At 48.2% G+C, this 19,651-nt stretch overlaps 1 protein-coding gene and 1 non-coding gene across 7 annotated transcripts in view; both read right to left on the reverse strand.

The window, feature by feature from the left end:
• Window positions 1-19,651, reverse strand: part of LOC142579827 (solute carrier family 45 member 3-like) — a 182,140-nt gene that overhangs the window by 63,543 nt on the left and 98,946 nt on the right. The window lies entirely within an intron of this gene.
• Window positions 4,577-4,649, reverse strand: TRNAS-CGA (transfer RNA serine (anticodon CGA)). The gene has a single exon. It is a non-coding gene; the product is annotated as a tRNA-Ser (tRNA).

The following is a 19,651-nucleotide window of genomic DNA, read 5'->3' on the forward strand; positions in this document are numbered from 1 at the left end:
TATCCGCACTTCTAAAGGTATATTTACCAGCACTATGCACAAATGTCGCGCCGACAGAATTCGGCTTCACTAGGTATAATACCACGTTCAGAAATCCTATTCTGGAAATCCTTTACCCTCGCACATTTTATTGGTTTTTCGTCAGTTTGACGGAGCAGTAAGTTTTGTGCGGCCGCATAAAAGTTGCCATCTTTCCCATATGAACGGCTCTAAATGTACTCAAGTGGTAGGCACATTGAAGAGCGATTGAATGGTTAGTTATAAACTGTGACGCGCGAAAACTGTTATCACTGTGTTGACATCTGTTCTAACAAAGAGAAGACCATATGTCCCCCTCTTCCATAAAATATATAACTACATGCCATACGAAGCTGTTTGGAAACCCGTGCGCATACATCAGGAACAACCTGAGATCGAACACCTATATGCGTGCGATGATTACGAACTTCGGTGTTTAACCGAAGTCGTAAGGTAATAACTCAAGTCTGCAGAAATTTACATGAAGAGGGTTGTAAACCGGAGAGGCTCTCCGTCGACAACGGCGGCGTCCACCTTCTTTGCCAAGGTTGATTACAACTTTCATAAATGATCAGTCGCTTTAGAATTTCAGTCCAAGCTCTTGAGGAATGTCACTAGTATTCAAAGAAGGCTTATGCCAGGGTGAGCAATTGTTTCTAGAGCGCAGCTCTCAGGCGACCGTCCCTGCAGCGAGCGTCGGCGTAGTACCTAGTAACCGAGCGAACGAGCACACCACAGGAGAGCGAACGCGGAACTCAGAGGGAGATGAAAGACGGCGATAGCGATGACAGCGCGAGGAGGAAAGCGAAGGAGGAGGGTGTGGAGAAAACGTGAGAAGAGAAACGTCGTGCCGCGCAGGACGGACTCTGCGGCGACGACGGCTACGACATGGCTCCAGAGTTGCGCACGTCGTCTGTTCACCAAAGCACTGCATGAGCGGGCGTCTGTCTGCGTGGCTGCCGTGAAACGCGCACGCGTGTCACCCACGCGCTGCCTCTCACGATCTTCTGATTAGCGGGGCAGTCGTGCCACACTTCGCTCCGTTTGGAAAGTGCCGCACGAGACAGATTCTCCACACCAACCAATATATCGCGATATGAGAACCCGTATAGAGCTGCGCTCAGATTTCGCATTAGGGAGTCGTAATCGTCGGTGATGTTTTTTTTTTTGTGTTGCTTTTCTTTGTATCTTTCTGTTTGTTTGTGACTGGTAGCTGCTAAATTGGGTTGCGACCAGTCTATGAAAATGTGGAATTCGCTATCCGCAGTAGGTGCAAAAACCGTGGAACACTCAGATTAGGCTCGGTCTTCCGCATGGGGTGCGATTCAGACCTCCACGCGGCCCATAGTACATACCTCGCCCACGGCTTGTCTACAATGTGCATGTAAGTATGAATTCTAGACACTTGTCAGCATTTGGAAATCGTTCAGAAATCAACCGCGCGCACGCATGCAAGAAGTCGGGGCAGACCTAGGGAACGGATGAGGGGATCCAGATTTGGACAAAAGTGCCTCGTGCACCTGGCTCAACATGTCTAAGTCACACGCATACACAGAGAAACACAGTCATGCCCTGAAACAGTGGGTTGCAAGGGTTGTCAGTACAAAAGGGGATGTCAGAAGTGAAAGGACGCGCATTAAGCGTGAACTGCCAAAACAAGGAGCGGACGCGAAGGGGCCACCTCGTAAACCACCCGCGAACTTTCTTTGCAGCATATACGGAATTGATAATTAGCTTCCTGCTAACGGCCTTAGTTATGCATGCATTGTGTGGTTGGTGGGCACAATGTCGACTCACTTTCAAAACACCATGTCAGGAAGCTGTCAAATATATATATATATATATATTTTTTTTTCAAACGCTGTCACATAGTTGCGCACGACTCCTTGCGCAACGGGGACACATGGAGTGCATTTTGGCTCCGCGGCTACAGCTGGGAAGCGTTTAGGGTAGTGGTGGGGGGGGGGGGGGGGGGGGTACGTGATTGTGCACCGCCGGCACAGTCGCACTCTCTCTCACCCGATCACGCCACATCATGGAAGCGTGAACGGAAGCGCTGCGTGTCGCACGAGTCATCGCCTCGGCGTTCACTCTCACCGAGTCGGTGCTCGGGTGGCCGCTCACACCAGCTGGGAAAGCTCTCCGGTTGCAGGCCTACGCTTCGCAACTTGAAGCGTGCCTTCGGGGCTGCACAGCCAGACCAGAGCTGCAGTTCCATTTTTATGTTCGTCATCTCGTTGACATCGACAAACACTATAGCTGCGCGTTGTCGTCGTACGTGATATTTCGTGTAGTTTTACGTTTTTTACTCTTTGTTTACGTTGTTTACTCGTCTTACTCTTTCGCGCCATCTGGGGCGCTATAACGTAAAGCTATTCCAAATTTTTCTATTCCATTTACGCAATCAGCCCTTCACGAATGGTCAAAAGATTTTCGAGCCGCGCCCGCTTTCGTCTGTATCATGGGACGTCATGAAAACCGCGACAGCTCCCCATATGATATGTCGCCTACACACTGATTATGCGTGATTAGACCGAACAAAAGAAAAATAATTATTTCTGATTCGACGCTTTCTGTTGCCATTAGCCCTGTGCTGTCGGCCAAATGTTTCCGGGCTGCGCCAACTTCGCCTCTCTGTCACGCAACGTCCCAAGACGGCCACAACTAACCGCGTCGAAGATACATGAACCCGTAAAAGATGCATTAATATGCCGAAGAATACTGGGCTTTCTTTAGGAATCGCCGGAGACTGCCCCGTTCCGAAAGGAACAGAAGATGGCTGCCCGCTGATCGCTCAAGCACTGGCTACTCGCACCTTCCGGAGAGCATGGACTTACTTGCGTATAATAAAACTTTATGGGTGGCATTGTAACCTTCTCGAGCCCTTTCGACACGTGTACGACATCGCGATATCGCTCTGCGAACCCTGGTGAGGATCCGTTTCAGCGACATTCTTAGCCTTCCGTTGGACGACACCGTGATTTTCGACCAGCCACCGCAAGCTAAGTACGGGGAAGCGGACCAATCGCAGACGCCGGCACCACCCTCTTCCTCCGTTTGTCTCACTGCGCTGACTCAGCCTCATCGAAACCCTCTCCGTTTGAGAATGCTTCTCGCGCCTTGCCAGCCAATTAGATAAGAAAAACCGCTCAATGCAGGCCATGGTATTAGTTTTTAGAGCACACAAAAGTGGCATCCTATAAACGAGGAGAGCATTTGATCGGCCTGGTTCAGACAACGCTACGGGTCACCGCCCGATTCTTGCGTCGGCAGCTACGTTATTTTGACGTCAGGAGATTGGAATAATACCGTATTGAAATATTCTAACGTTATAGGGCCCCTGGAGTTACTTGATGGGGCACTAAAGAGCGAAATAAAGTCAGTTTAAACTGTCATATTGGCTGCCAGATCATATTGTCATATATTTGTGTTTGGGTTGGGTTTTATGGGGCAAAAGCAACAAATGTATTTGATGTAAAAACCTCACTCGGTGGGGAAGGAAATTAGTTTGCCCCGTTAAACTTCGCGTCTAAACTGCGCCGACGGTACGCCTGCTGCGCGCTGTGCTGTTGAGCACGAAGTCGCGGCGGCCGTATTCCGCTGAGGACGGAATAGTCCGAAATCTCTGGCGTGTCATGCTTTGGGCGCAAGTTAAGAAGCTCAGGTAATGAGAAACAATTATGAACACTCGATTACGGCATTCCTCATGTAGCTCGCTCCGCAATTTTCGGGCCGTCAAATCCCATGATTTATTTAACGTATGCTGATGTTTCGGATTTCGTCACTGTTGGGCATCTTCTCGTGTGAAAAAAAGAACCAAGGAGGAGGAGGAAGAGGAGATGTTAATGAAGAGAAAGGAGGAGAGGTCGGCCTGGTGAGCGTGTTTCTAGCCTGTTACTCCTCACTCGGGAAAGAGGAAGTGGAACAAAAAAGGGGTTCGCGAACGCCACACCTTCCGCCTTTCATGCCTCTTAAGAATGCAATTGATTGGCTCCGGATAACGTTGTCCTGAGCCGACGCTGTCAAAAGCTACGACGTCAAGTGAAGCAAGTGTCGGAGCTTCAAGGTGACGTCGAAACCCGTATATTTAACTATGCGGCCCCTCTGTGACATTATCAAGGTATTTGCGCAAGGAAAGCCTAATTTATCAGTCAAGAAACTTAATATGCGTCTTGAGTGTCTCGTTAAAGCGCGCCGAAATAATCTCACAATAGCCTTATCACCTTCACATCGAGCGCTGACTTATATTTGATATACGAAGACAATGAATGCCCAATGCCTTGCGGCTACTACAGGCGATCTTCCATACTGGCCGTTCCGGGGCCGGAACACAGACCCAACTGATCATCGGCTCAGAACACGTAGTGAAGGTTTTTTGTGTGTGTGTCTCTGCGTGCGCGTGTGCTCTCATATATATATATATATATATATATAGTCATATCATAAGAAGCCAACAAACATTGACACCAAGGACAACATACGGGAAATTACTTGTGCTTAATAAATGAAATAAAGAAATGAAGAATTAATGGAAAATAAAGTGGATGAAAAAACAACTTGCCGCAGGTGGGAACCGAACCCACGACCTTCGCATTTCGCGTGCGATGCTCTACCAATTGAGCTACCGCGGCGCTGTTTTCCCATCCACTTTCTTGGGTATTTATGTGTGCTAGTATAACCCTGGGAGTGTTGGTAGAGCATCGCACGCGAAATGCGAAGGTCGTGGGTTCGGTTCCCACCTGCGGCAAGTTGTTTTTTCATCCACTTTATTTTCCATTAATTCTTCATTTCTTTATTTCATTTATTAAGCACAAGTAATTTCCCCTATGTTGTCCTTGGTGTCAATGTTTGTTGGCTTCTTATGATATGACTAATAAAAATCGGGACCCTCGGTTAACCCCCTTTCCTCTCGTTTATATATATATATATATATATATATATATATATATATATATATATATATATATATATATATATATATATATATATATATAGGCACGTCTTTCAAAAAACGAAAATAGTTGACTCCAGGTCTATACAAATTTCACAGGCGGTCTAGATTAATCTTTATAAAACATGGTAGCGACAATGGCTTGTGATTTGCACGTCCGTCAAACTGTGCCGGCGATTGCGGACATTTGTTCACTAGACGTCACCGTTGACTCCACAAGGTCTTGCGATTGTGTCACGAGCATGAGATTTCTAATCCATTACATTTTTTACGTGTAAATTGTGCATCAGAAGCACGCATAGGAGCGTCATGTTCATTGAGAAAGTCTTATATTTCTCATCGGTCAATCGTACTCAAAGTAGTTAGTGCATGAATGCGGCTCATCTTCCGCGCGGAGAATTCCTCGCATTCCAGATAGCAGAAAGTGTTCATCGCGGTGGTGCTGATGATCATACAAATGTAGCAAACCAAACAATAGGCAAATCGCGGTTATTCCACGTTCATTTTGCGTCGAAGCCATCGAGTTGCAAGGCTAGATATGGAGCCGTTGACAGCTACGACACGCCGGCAAAATCCCGCCTAGTCGTGTGACATATTTTAACAGGTAAATCGTTCTTTCGACGACAGTCGCCGCGGTAAGAAAGTGGCTTTAGCGTTTCGGACCCGCCTGTCGCATTCCGACGGAAATGCAAAAAAACGCTTGCGTCATTCTTTGGGTGCACGTAAAGCAACTCCCAGGTGGCCACAATTATTCCAAAGATCTCTATTACGGCGTGCCTCGTAATCCATAGCATTTTCGGGATACTAAGGCCAACAATATAAATTCTTTCACCGCACCTGGATTTCTCTCCTCCCTTCCTTCTTTTAGCATTGACAGTACTGCAGGTATGGTAGCTAGTCGCAAGGTCACACGCGCCTGGCAGGTGAAGAAGTGAAACCAAGCTGGCGTATGCAAAGCAGTGAAGCTTCCGATATTTGTAATACAGTTACGGTAGGCTCACATACGGAGATACCGACACCCCTTGCTGCTTCAAGATATGCACTAAATCAATAACTACAACGGAGCGGCATAAAACAACGGTTCGAGAGCATTTTTCACATACTCGCAGAAGCTATATATGTCAGTCGTACGAACAGGACATCCCTGTTGCGGCAAGTGGAAGTAAACAGAAATATTTGTCGGTTCAAGAAACTTAGATGTGCCGGCAAAATCTCGCCCGCTTATTCAACGTCTCAGAATAGCGGAGCCGTATTGCCGTTATAGCGCCGAGGCAGAGCAACATTGAAACAAGTTGCGCATGTTGCCGGCGGATCATTTTGAACTAAACCTTGTGACTGAGGTTGAGAGTTTCTCAGGCAAAACTAAGTTGCCGGTTAAACAAGGACTGCAGGGATGGCGAATCCGCAGCATAGCCGATAAAGGCAAAACATTGAAGGACAACATGCGCCCATGGCGAAGCAGATTTTCTCTGCTTCGCCATGCTTCGTAATCTTACCCCTCCCGTGCTCCCGTGCTTCGTAATCTTACCCCTTTTAGCCTTACCGCCACACACGACAGCTTTTGAAAGCGGTAGTCGTACACTGCTTACTCGTTTAAATACATCTTTACTATCACCAACCCCATAAGCGTCGGCAACAGTTACACCAACTATACGTAAAGCACGCACGATCGCCGACGTTGAATAATATACATAAAACTACAGCCTCCGAAGCACAAATGTATATACAAATAGCTATGCGAGTCCCCTGCGCCAGCGTATAGTGATGTGATGTAGTGGTTAGAGTGTTTCGTGGTTATGCAATGTACGCATCTCGATCCCCAGTGTTTCCCACGTGGTTCAATGCTGAGTGTATGAAACCCCGCGCAAAGCGACTCTGAGCCGGCACCTGTCTATAAATAAACACTTTTATATAAGAATGCCCATCGGGCCGCACAATCTTGAGCCGTTTAGTAAGCCGAACAGATTTGATCTGAAATACCCAACAACATTAGGCGTTATGCGCGCCGCTTTCCACGCGGCCCTCCTCTGCAAATAATGGGGCCGTTTAAATGCTGGCCCCATGTTCGAGAGCCACACAAAAAAGACCGCGTAAGCAGTAGGCCGCTTGCAGTGAGTCGCCTATAAGCGTCGAAATTTCGATCTGCTTTCCGCGTTATATGCGTTTTAAGCAGGTATTCACTAAGAGTGTACGCCACCGGATCGCTGGGGCAGTTCCCATCCGTGCCACAGGGCGCGTAGTATGGGGTGGCTGCTGATAGGACTACATGGCGGGCTGTAGTCGAGGCCTTGCCACGACGTCGCCATAACGGAGAGGCACGCTTCGAGAGAGCGGTCGGGTCGTCGCGACGACTTCGGCGTAGCCGAGTGGTGCAGCCGCAGGAAGACGTTGGCGCTGGTCTGACAAGACCGCGGCGATTGCTCGCTTGATCGCGCGACGGAGCGGAGGCACAAAAATTCGAGCCAGGCTGTTGTACATGAGGCGGCTGAGCGCGAAGGTCATCAAAGCGAGCCGTCGTGAAACTTCCTAGCGGGCGAACGCCCTCATTTCCGCAAGCAGCGCTGACTGGTCGAAGACGGTATAGCCAAATCAGCAATGTGTTCGACACACGATGAAGGGCGACGCGTAAACGAGCGCTGCCTCGGTAGCTCCTCGTAGCTTTGGCATAGAGTGGCGATGTCAGCCACGGACTGTGAGGGTTCTTAGCAAGTAGCACGTTGGAACCATCGTCCTCTGTCCCTTTCATGACATGTCGGATTTTGTTGGACTCCGACATAGTCGCGTCGGCTCTCTTACACAAGTCCCAAACATCTTCAATGTAGCTGGTAAATGATTCAACTGTTTGCAGTATCCGTTCGCGCAAACGCGAACGTGTACTGCGGGGCGATCAAACACAGCCACTAAAGAGATCTTAAACGAGGAGCACGTCGGAAAATCGGTCTCATTCTTGTTCTACCCGAGACTGGCCACACCCACGAGATATAAGAGCACGTTTCTCAGTTTTTGCGAGATCGTCCCATTTGTTGTGGGCGCTTATCCTCTCATATGCCGTCAGCTAGTCCTCCACGTCAGTGTCGTCCGCGCAGCTGAAATAGGCAGTTTCCCCGAGGCAAGGCACACCAGAGCACATGACTGACTGAGGAGGCGTTTGCTGGAGGTGTTTGCTGGGATGGCGCTCTTGCTCCACCATGGTTCTTCTGGCACGCCGCTGAGCGTACGGTAGAGGAGCGAAGTTCCAGGATTGACGTTGCAGGCCGAAGCACTCTCCAGCACTTGTAAAGGTGTTTATTAGTCACCAGCGTTTGGACCAACCGTCACAGTAGGGTACGGACTCTCAGCACGAGCGGCGTTCCCCGAGCAAACCGCTGGAGAGGATGGCCAACTATAGCGTTCCTCTTCTTCGCTACAATATATATATATATATATATATATATATATATATATATATATATATATATATATATATATATATATATATATATATATATATATATACACGCACACAGTCATGGTCATCAAGCTCAGTAGTTATGCGTAGTCGTAAGTCATTGTCATATATACCCGGACCGGACCCTATGCATACCTATGGAGGGCATCGTGTCACGCGTTACAGACAAACGGACTAACAGATTAGCAAGGGATGCAGCCTTACAATGCTTATGCATTAAAATAGAAAGACTGGTCACCACGCGAACCATGGTAATCACCCGGACGATTCGAACATTGTGTGCAGAGCTGCTATAATCGACCCGTGACTGGTGCCCAGCTGACGCGAACCAAAAGACAACAGGTTTGACACCGCAGTAAAATTAGACCTAAATTACAAGTCGGAAATTTCAGAAACATTTTGCTCCTACGGGGACACAGCTGTTGTGGCAATGTGTAGATAGGATGCCGGGTAGGGCTTTTCGAGGTGCGCTCCATCGCCACATACGTACAAGTATGGGAAACCCGTACCTAGAGTTGTGGCGCTTTCTTGCCTATACTCACGTCTAGGAGAAGGTTCGTCGCGAACACCTCCACCTTCGCGAAATCCAGAAGAGCGGTTCAGAAGAGCTAAGCGGGACATGGGCCAAGCGATCTGCCACCGGACAGGATAGAGCATAGCTGTTCTCGTGCACTTCCTGCGTCGCTTGGTCTGTCAGTCGTCTGGACTGCTCGAGCCATACGAAATATTTACTAAACTATAACGATCAATTTTGATAAATCCCTTACACAGGCTGTGTGCGACAGAGATCCCTGACTGACCTACTCCGGCTATATTCTGTGCCCCCGTGAGTCTTCTATCCCGATGTTCTATTTAGTCCTTCCATCTCCATATACTCGTACCCCAGTGCAGGGTAACAAATCGGAGGTTACTCTTAACCGCTATGTCATTCCCACCTCATTTATACGTCTTTCGTTATATCGACACAGCGTCAGACACAGGGAAATAGGAACAAAACAAAAGCGCAAGCATACTTTTCTTAAGCGCGATCAGATGATATAATAATTATGTTAGTGCCAACCTTGTGTGCGGAAATATCCTTTGAATATCCGCTCAAAAATTTCTAGTTTGTCTTGAATATCTCTAGATTTATCTATTAAGAGATATTTTGCATGAGCCAGTGGTCCACATTATTATGCTGCCCTTATTAATTGCGGTGCGTCTTGAAGTAAAAAGGGGCATAAAAGCTAGATCATTCAGAGCACATGCTAATCATTTCCATTGAATCTCTTTTCGTGTTGCAAAAGTCATTACAAATGATCTCGTACTTGTCCAACTCTCGTACATGTACAACGTTTGATTCCCGCTCTATCGCTTACGTACTTGAAATGGTCGCTGCTTCTCATTACACCTTGTCTCAAGAAAGTACGCGAACCTCGTAATCGCTCCTTCATTTCGATACGGGTAAAAAAAGGACTAACGTGCATTCATCTTTTTCTCGCTGTTGCGATGCAGCAGCGTCAGTTCTGCAATCCATGTAAAAGATTTACGTGTACATGAATGGTAATGATTCGCTAGTGACGCGAACGCATCATCAAAAGGCAGTTACGCACACGTGCTTCGATACCAACGTACACCGCTAAGGGTCCTATAAATTATCTAACAGAGCAGGGAATTAATTTAAATGTTGCGTAGGCCTCTCAACTGCGCACGTTTACAGTGAAGCTGGCAATTGATGCGGCCAGCTCTCCCGCGCTTTTTCTGCAAATGTTCCTGCTTATTGCAGGAACGCTTCCAATGTTTGCTGTCATTCCTAGGAGCACCAAAAATGGTAGAAATTTCAGATTTCGACGAGATAAGTGCCCTTTTTACGGTTGAAGGGTCCCGAATGCTTGAAGCGCGTGGGCAAATTATGTGTTTTGAAAATAATTACTCAACGTTCCTTTTCGAATAGAATTTTTGCATTATAGGATGCATGCAATTGGTTCGCCCGATCTCCTTGGTGAAATGCGCGAAATACATCGTTTACATTACTGCGATTACCATTCTTAGGGTACTTGATGCACTTATCGGGGTCTACCTGCCTGTCTGTCTATATCCACGTCTCTGCCAGATTTTCTTTTCCGCCAACTTGAGTCATTGGATACTACTTGGTCTGATGGATAGAGTGCGTCGGGCTGCTGTGCTGCGAGAACACGGTTCGAAACCAACCGTCGGAACAACTTGGACCAGTGGGTTTGAGAAAGTGGGTTTGTGGCCCTGTTCAATGAACCACATGGACGCCAGCATGGGTCACAGGGTACATGTTGCTGTCCAATGACAAAAAAAAAGCGCTTTAAAATTTATCCGGGGTTGGTTGGAAACAAACCCTATTCATATATATCGAGGCAATATCTTTTTAAATATATTAAATCCGCGCACGCGTCAAACGCGGACTTCGTGGCGGTGCCACCACATGGGGCCGCGTGCACGGAGAAGTAGGACATTAGGCAGTATAATAGAAAGAGCAACGCACCGCCCCGTTCCAAAGGGGACGCTCATAACATCCATCCATCTATCCATCCATCAATCATACATCCATGCAGAAGCGCGAACGAGGAGCCAGGCTGCACGAACTTCTCATACATGACGCGTTTCGGCGGTGGTACACTACGGTGTCCCGCCATGCATGCTTCAAGGGTTATCGCGATTATCGTCGGCGTACACGGCGAGATGCGCTTTACGTAAACTTTCGCTGAACTAGTTGTGAACGCTAGTTGTGACTGACGAACTATACATGCTCGACCTGTGTAGAAGGTTAATTATAGCCTTTGTAGAATATTCCTTACTCAAGCGTTCCAGAGTGTCCATACCACTGTTCTTCCGGAATACTTTCTACAGACCCAAAGCAACTCTGCAAGCCAGCACGTAGAAATTCTGTGAAATTGGAAGGCTTGAAAAGTGTGATGTGTGGCGCAACTTCCACGTTCCTGCCATGATTATGAGCGTTGCAAATAATTACTGTGCCCTCCTTTTGCGCATTTCTATGCGTCATGCAAGGTTTGTAGTTGATTTCCCCAGTGTCCTCGCATTAAATTAACAAGACACCGAGTTTACATATCGCGAAAATAACGGAGATGCGTTTAATGCGTCCACAAGGATTTAAAGTGTGTGGGTTAATTGCGGGCATTAAAATAAATTATGCACGCAAGTGCTCGCGAGCGCTAAAAGTATGTTACATAAGGAATTATCTGTGTAAAGGTAGCGAAGAGCAAGAAGAAGTGAGTTCGCTACTGAATACTATTTATAAGCTATTCACAACATACAAAAACTGCTTTAAACCATATTTAATTTTCTGTCGTACTCTATTTGGTTCTCAAAAATTTCACCGACGATTACGATACTCACTAATGCGAAATTCGAGCGCAGCTCTATTCTTGTTTTCATTTCGCGATATACTACCTGGCGCCGACAATCTGTTACCTGCAGCACATTGGAAAGAGGCAGCACGTGGGTGACGTGTGGGCGCGATTCACAGCAGCCGCCGCAAACAGACGTCCGCTCATGCAGCGCTATGTTCCCTTATATGGTATCGGTCGACGCGATCACGCCATGGTGAACAGACGACGGCGCGCTGCACTGGCGCCATCCCGTAGCGGTCGTTACTGCAGAGCGCGCCTTGCGCGGCACTACGCTTTTCTTGCGCTTTCGCCATTTCCTCCTCTGCCGCTTTCCCCCTGATAGTCGTGCCCCACCTTTCCCCGGCGCTTTCCTTCTCGCGCTCTCTTCGCTATCGCCGTCTTTCATCTCCCGCTGCTACGCTCCGCGTTCGCCCTTTCATCCTTCGCTGTGCTCGTTCGCTCGGCTACGCCGAGGGCCGACGCCGACGCAAAACAGAGGAACGGGCACCTAAGAGCTGCGCTCTAAAGCATCAGTGTTCGCACACTCGCAACTCTTAAGAAACCTCGCGCCCGGTGAAAGTGCATTAGGGGGCGTTGCTTCAAAGAGGTCATTCATTTGACTGCCTGCTTGCAAGGCACAGCATCCTCGCCAACTGCTGCGGAAAAGTGCTACCTTTGAAGCTGTCTTCCGTCATGGCAAGCAGTTCATCACGTCCACCCCATTCGCTGACGCAGCGTTTGTTCCTTCTCGCGCGCGCTATCCGAGCGTCACGAATAACGAGAAAGCGACGCTCGCGCATACCCGACCCCGAGAAACCGTAGGCTCGTTTCCGTACAACATGACACGCGCGCAGGTACGAACAAACAGCCATCAACGCAAGAGCACGTGGACAGAGATACATGCATGCACGCAGGCAGGCAGGCAGGCAGGCAGGCAAGCACTCGCCCACGCGCGGACAACAAAGAAGCAGGAAAATTTCGGCGCGCTAAGCAAATCCCCGTGTACCACGCGTGCGTCCTAGCCGCTGAACTGCTCTAAAAACCGGAAGCATAGAGGGAAAAAAGAAATCTTCGCCGTCCGCAGACTGGCGTGTAGACCCCCATAAAATCTGAACGTTTTTATTGTGTTGCGGCAAATGTCCGGCTACGCTTGATAGAATTCACAACGCGAGGTTACTAAGAAAAAAAAAATGTTTTCGAATGTTCCGGAAATGCAGAATGGGTTATGAGAGACGCATTATGGGGGAGGAGTCCCCGTATTACCTCCGACGCCCTGGCGTTATTTAACGTGTTCTTAAAGCACGGCAGCACATACATTTCTGCATTGCGTTCCCATATGAATGCTGCTGCTGCGGGCAAAAATCGAAGCCGCAGACTGGTGCTGCAACACAACGCCACATTCACTGAGACGTGCTACGAGGTTGTTGCTTTTTAAAGTAAGGTTACCTGGGAACATTTAAAACAACACCGAAGGAAACACGCGGTGCTGACCATCAGCTATATTTTTGCAACACTGCAATTTCTGCTGCAGAACAGCGTTCAGTATTGTCGGGCCTTCGATCCCTTGCCACTCATTGGCCATCTAGCCGCTATGATGCCCGCAAAAAAAAAAAAAAAGAAACTGGCACACACGCCGCAGCACGGCAGGTCGCATGACGTAAGACAGGGGTAATTGGAGATCACTGGGAGAGGTTGACTGTGGACGTATATATGTATGGGAAAATGATTATGCATAGAGGGGAGGTCGAGGGATTTCGATGGTCTCTACAGTAAAAAGCTTTTGTTTTAATCGGCAAAGAATGCCGCGTTAAGCTTGTTGAGGTTATCTTTACTAACACGAAAGGTAAAGAAATAATGGTAGTAAGTTGAATAATTGCTCCCTGTACAAAAAAGAAATATTCCGTGTTGCGCCAAAAGTTGAACCGGTGACCAACGCCTTTCCGGGGCCATCGCTCTACCACGTGAGCTATAACCATGCAGGAGGCTATAGCAGATCTCTGAGCGAGGGTAAGTTGTTCGACAGCTTGAAGCACGTGGACGCAAAATAAGGCAAATCAGATCTGCTGAAATCCTTAAAGTCAAAAAAGTATATTTCCTCTACGTTGTTAATGTCCGTTGAACACATTTGCAACAAGTCGCCGTTCATTTCCCATTGAACGGGTGCGGCCGACACAGTCATCAAATCGCAATATGTGCATTCCCTTGCTTCTATTTTAAAGAATAGGCGCACACACTTCTGCACATGCGATTCTGTAGGGCTTCTTACGGGGTTGCAGCCAGGTTGTGGCCCCACGGTTCCCGGCCGCGACCACAAGCTCGTCACAGAGAGCGGTGCCGGAACTCACGAATCGATTCCGCCGCGGCCGCTTTCCTTGAACTGCAGGAGCGGGCAATCTCTTGAAGCTATTGACACTCAGACATGGGAAATCCGCGCCGACATTTACTCCAAGCGAGGTTTAATTTCCTACTGTCGACGGCCTGTATAGCTGCGCATCTGCGGACAGAACGGCGTGCCTACGATGTGGTGGCGACAAGCCTCACGATTCTAAGAGCCGACACCTGGAGCGTGATTGAAAAATCATGACCCCCCCCCCCCCTCCTTAAGGAAGCAGCTCGTGCGATAGGGTGGCATGTAAGAACTTCGCGGCCAATCGTTATGATGCGTATAAACTCAGCGAAGCGCCAAGTGTCAGGGAAACGACAAGCAGCTTTGAAGTGAGTTCGAGGCGATTCGTTCTGGTTTCCTTTACACCGTTGCTGGAAAAGTGCCTTTCGAAGAGCTAAAAAAAGTACAAGAAGTACTCCAAGTGGGCTCTCCAAAAGTGCACAGTTTGAGGCACTTCATGAAAAACATGATCGATGGCAGCGGAGCGTTCACTGGAGCGATGAGATTAAGAAATATTCATGCATAGGCTGTGTATTGAACTGATAAAGGCAAGTAAGACCATGTAATTAATAGTGACGTACGTAAGGGCCATAGTAGATGCTAGAGCCATTTAGCAGGAGCATACTTTCATGAACGAAATGTGCGGTTCACCCGCACTGCACTAAGTTGGTGTGCGTTGTTCAGGCCACGATGGCACAGGTTGGAGTCTCTTTGCAGTCTCTCACTCTCAAATTTATTCACGCGTCACTTCCGCTTGAATAATAAAGACGAGCGCTTAGCTGGTAGAAGCGGCTTAATCCCTGGTCAAGAACAAATTTCAACCCTCCTGAACATATCAGCACATGCGCAATATCGCGGATAACACCACACGAGGCTGAGGCGCCTAAACAATTCGATGGAATGCCAAGGCCTCAGAACAAAGTTCGGATTTGAGGCCTGCGGTGTGACGGTATGTGTATACCTCTTTCTTTTTAATCTTGCCACAGGTATGTACAACGAATATGTTGCCATGTTGTTACCTTTTGTTCACGGGAAGGTGAGACCAGTCAAGCTGCCGTTATTAAGTTTTTATCCTGCCATGTACATCAGTGTACTTATGCGGTAAAATAAACGTCAATTCAACATACTCCGACGTCTGTGTGGCTGGCAATGGCATAGGTCCAGTCGTGAACTTCCGTAATGATGTGTCCTTAAGCGGAACAACGGTGGAAGGAAACAATGTGGACGCGACAGAGTGTGCGTCCTGTCCTGTTTCTTTCCAGCCTCATTCCACTCAACGACATAACATGATGCACCAACTGGCCCAACAGCCAACGATACTCCACTGACGTGAGCCCCTCCGAATACAACACAACTCTCGGGTCAAGAGCCTTACTCCTTCCCGTAACGCTATGTGTTCTAAATATGTTAACGTGCGCTGCGGTTGCTACCAATTAATAGAACAGAGAAAAAGTATAGCTTTCTCTCGTTTTTCACTTACGAGCACACTGGCACATTTGTAAGCTGCACGTATCGGCCGATCTCATTTACGAGCCGACATGAGGCCACAGAGTAGGACAACAATGAAGAAAAAGACAACAATGAAGCGACAGTCAGTAAATGCCATCGCGGCGTGGTGTGTTGCATTCTGACGGCATGGTGCCTGGCGTCCATGTGCATGTTAAACCTGACCTAAGCACGTCGTGTATCTTTCTTTCCGTTTCTTTTTTTTTTCCATCCGCTGTTACACGTTGCTCATCCGGCTCGATATTACCTTGGTCGATGGTCGTATCAAGATCAAACCACCTCGGTTGGCGTGCAATATCTTGATTAGTTCAATTTCACCCCGCTCAGATCGCAGTGGTCCTCGTGCATTCTTGCTGTGCATGTGTTCAAGCCAGAATTCCAGGAAATACCGAGGATAAGTTAACTCTGGATTTTTACAGCGAACTTTAGGGACAAGTTTGAGACTACGTCAGCTAAACCGCACTACTATTGAAGGCTGTTTTTATTCCAAGTTCCCTACCTTCTTCCCCTCGAGAGCTGAACGGGTTTGTCATGCTACAAACACAAGTTCCTTATCCTGGTTGGCCTTGGGCTCGCTGATGATGGCGATGATTTATTGGCATCCTCTTTGAAACGCGGTGATGTCTAATAGTCACACCGCTTGCTTAACTTAATCAGGTATGCTATACATGCTTTTCATTCTAGCATTTTTTGCATACATCTCATGAATACACGCTAAGGACTATAATAATCGCCGTTCTATGCGAAAGAGGTGGATTACGGAAACTCGTGGCGAGTTCGATCAGGTCACCGATTCCCCGTGCATCTTGGGTTTGGTCCTTCGGCATCCCGTGAAATCGTAATTATAGTCACTGTGCAAGCATCATCCTAAACATCGTCTAAGGTTGTCGCTCGGCAAGCGCTATTGCTTTTGCCAGAAACGGGAACTACGATTTGAGCGGTTCAATGCAATCTTTCTTGTTTGCTCATGCGTTGCGAAACCTCCGTTGCATCGGTAACGTTAATGTTAAAACAAAAAGTCGCTACGGTGCTTGGTTCATCGCTGCACCCTGAGCCAAGACGCAACCACGCAGATATGGTCGAGCTGCATCAGTCGCTGTAGGCTTCAATTTGCGAGGCGCGACCGCATGGTGCCTCTGTCATTGGCAACCACATGTTAGAATTAACTGACTTCGAGAGCAATACGCCAAAAATAACGTACTACGCTTTTCTGTTAAACAAGTGCCCGCAACGGAAGAGCAATGGACGAAGCAGACGACGCCGCACTTTTATCCCTATTGTGTAGGAGTACATTCACGCCTAGCGAACGACTGACAGGAACACAAGAATGTTTCGCAATATTCCCGCCTTTACGATTACTTCAAAGAGCGATTTCGTTTAGTCCTCCCACTTTCCTGTTTGCGTTACACAAAATTCCGTGAATGAATGATCCTTTTGTTTCTGAATATAAAAAAAACGCCATCCCCAATAATTAAATTTTGTGACGCGCGACCATGAGACAAACGAGCGCAACTTGCGGAAAAATGAAATCGCTAAGCTTAGTTGCTTCTCGCAACGCCCAATATTCAAGGTGCTTTTCCCACGTAACTTTTTTTCCAGGGCTTGTTGAAGACCTTGAGGCGCTAGGTTCCCCGCCGCACACTAAATATGAAATGCGTTCGATGCATGCAGAATACGGGCGTGATAACTTCAGCTGCCTTCGATCACAGTGTGGTGCCCGCTGTTAACATCCACAATTTCGCGACATCGCGCCAATGGCGTGTGTCAATAAAATTATTCTTTACCACATAGCCGTAACCATTGTTGCAAAGCGGGCACGCCACTAATGCTAATATACAGTACAATCGCAAGATTTACGATATAAATAGAGGGAACGACATACGAGCAGAGCACTCAACAGAGCGCCTGGTACACTTAAGCACGTAGTTTTTCTATGGTTAGCGCATTCCCTAATCGCCTTCCCCTACCATCGCTACAGAACGGCACCTGGAACTGACAGAAGATGCGCCCTCACACGCATAGTAGTGCGATTTGGCAGGAGCTGTAGCAGACGATGCACGAGCTCGATCAGGGGGTGCACCCACTAGACATGTAGAAACGTCGAGAGTGCGCCAGGCACTCACCAGGGTGCTCTGCCTGAGGCGAGCAGCAGGCGCTGCCGTTTTTTCACTGTCACAAGCCTTGTGACTGTATACCTTACGCGAAGCCAAACGAGGCGAACACATTCGAGCTTCTCTCACGCACACACAGGCGTCGACATCTACCACACGGATCACTTGATATGCAAGACACTTGAAGCTCGATGGCAACTTGAGAACCACAGTCAAAGTGACAGCCACATTCAGTCCAGAAGATGCTGGCGTCAACGTTTGGCTCCATGTAGTCCTTGAACTAAATTGCGCTGTTTAGCAATTCGAAGCTACGCGGCTGGCTACGAGTCACGGTGTATTTATAAGGGGGGCTGCGAATCAATTCTGACCAGCTTGGGTTCTTTAACGCGCACCCAAAAGACGAGATTCTTTTTAATACTACGACCATCGGGAATACTACACTACGCCGCCGGGAAGGGAGGAACACGTGACCTTGCGGTTAGCGGCAAGTAAGCTGCTATGGTCGCCGTGAGATACCGATTGTACTCTCGATCACCGAGTTCGGTCACCTTTGCGTTGTACTTATTGTCTCACTTCGCTTACTATAGGCATGCACGCGCGACCATACAGAAAGGATATAGTCGCAACCGACACACCGCTCAAAGTCGCGGAATGCCCCGCGTAAGCTACACTACGACGAGAAGCGACTGAAGAGCCAATAACGCGGCTCTCCTGACGTCAGACTTGCCTGCCGGCGCAGCTTGGGGGGACGCCCGCAGCCTCATCGTGTCCCCTGGATGTCCAGGTATCGGGCGGTTGCGCTCCCAGCGTTGAAAACCGTGCGGTCGCACAATGACCTCGCGGTAGAAACACACAAACACAGCACGCACTCGACGGAAATAAAAAAGAGAGACGCCGCAGCAACCGATCCGACGGTCGGAAGCTCTTGTTCCGGTAAATATAGGCCACGCTGCGCCGATCTTTCTCGAACGTGCCAGCGACGACGAAACGCGGGTTTCCTTCTCCGGCACTGACGAGCTCGCTCCTAAACAGCCGCGAAGCTGCAAGAGCGTACACGCAATCAAAATAGGAAACTAGCCCGCAACAGTGAACAATATAGCTCAGTTCCTTTCTTTCCAAGTCTTACCTATTCGTATACAGCCGGTTATCGCTTTCTTTTTTTTTTTTTTGCCTTTTTTTTTAAACGTGTTCCGCAGCGGCGCGTACAAACAAGCGAATTCTGCGCAACGCTTCGCTGGCGCGTGCGTGCTTTCTTTCTTTCTTTCACGTTATTCGTCAGCGTTTCTCTGGCCACGTGCGCGAGTGGCTTTTCAGCGAAGAGCGCAGCTGCTTCTTTTCATGATTTCACTTTGTGGAAGGCGCGCGAGAGCGAAGGAGGCAAAGACGGTTGGTTACACGGCCTGTCTTAACCTTTCGGAGCCGCAGCGCGCGGTGTCTCGTTCCCGAAGATCTCGTTGCCGTTTACGCCCTCCCAAATGGTCTCGTGAAAAAATAAAAAAATAAAACTGCGGAGCGATAAAAACAACAAAGAAGACGCTGCGTTTGAGCACCAGCCCGCACATGTGTTAATACTCCGGGAACGATACGCGACTTGTTCGAGGGATAGCGCCGTAAAGGAATTACAGGTGTTTTCGTTACCGAAGAAGCAATAGGAACGCTGCAACCAACGAAAAAAAAGAAAAAGAATGTGTTTATGACCTAAGTCAGCTACAGGATAATAATGAAAGAAGAGCTGCGGCCTGAATGAGTAAGTTGTCGGCACGGAATGTTTTCGTTCTCCTTTGTCTATGTGTCACGGAGTTGGGAGCACAAAAATAAGCAAACCAATAAACGCAAATACAAGCACTTGCTTTTTTCTCGAATTCACGCGTA

This window comes from Dermacentor variabilis, chromosome 4 (genome assembly GCF_050947875.1).
Source record: "Dermacentor variabilis isolate Ectoservices chromosome 4, ASM5094787v1, whole genome shotgun sequence".
In the NCBI taxonomy this organism is placed as follows: Eukaryota; Metazoa; Arthropoda; class Arachnida; order Ixodida; family Ixodidae; genus Dermacentor; species Dermacentor variabilis.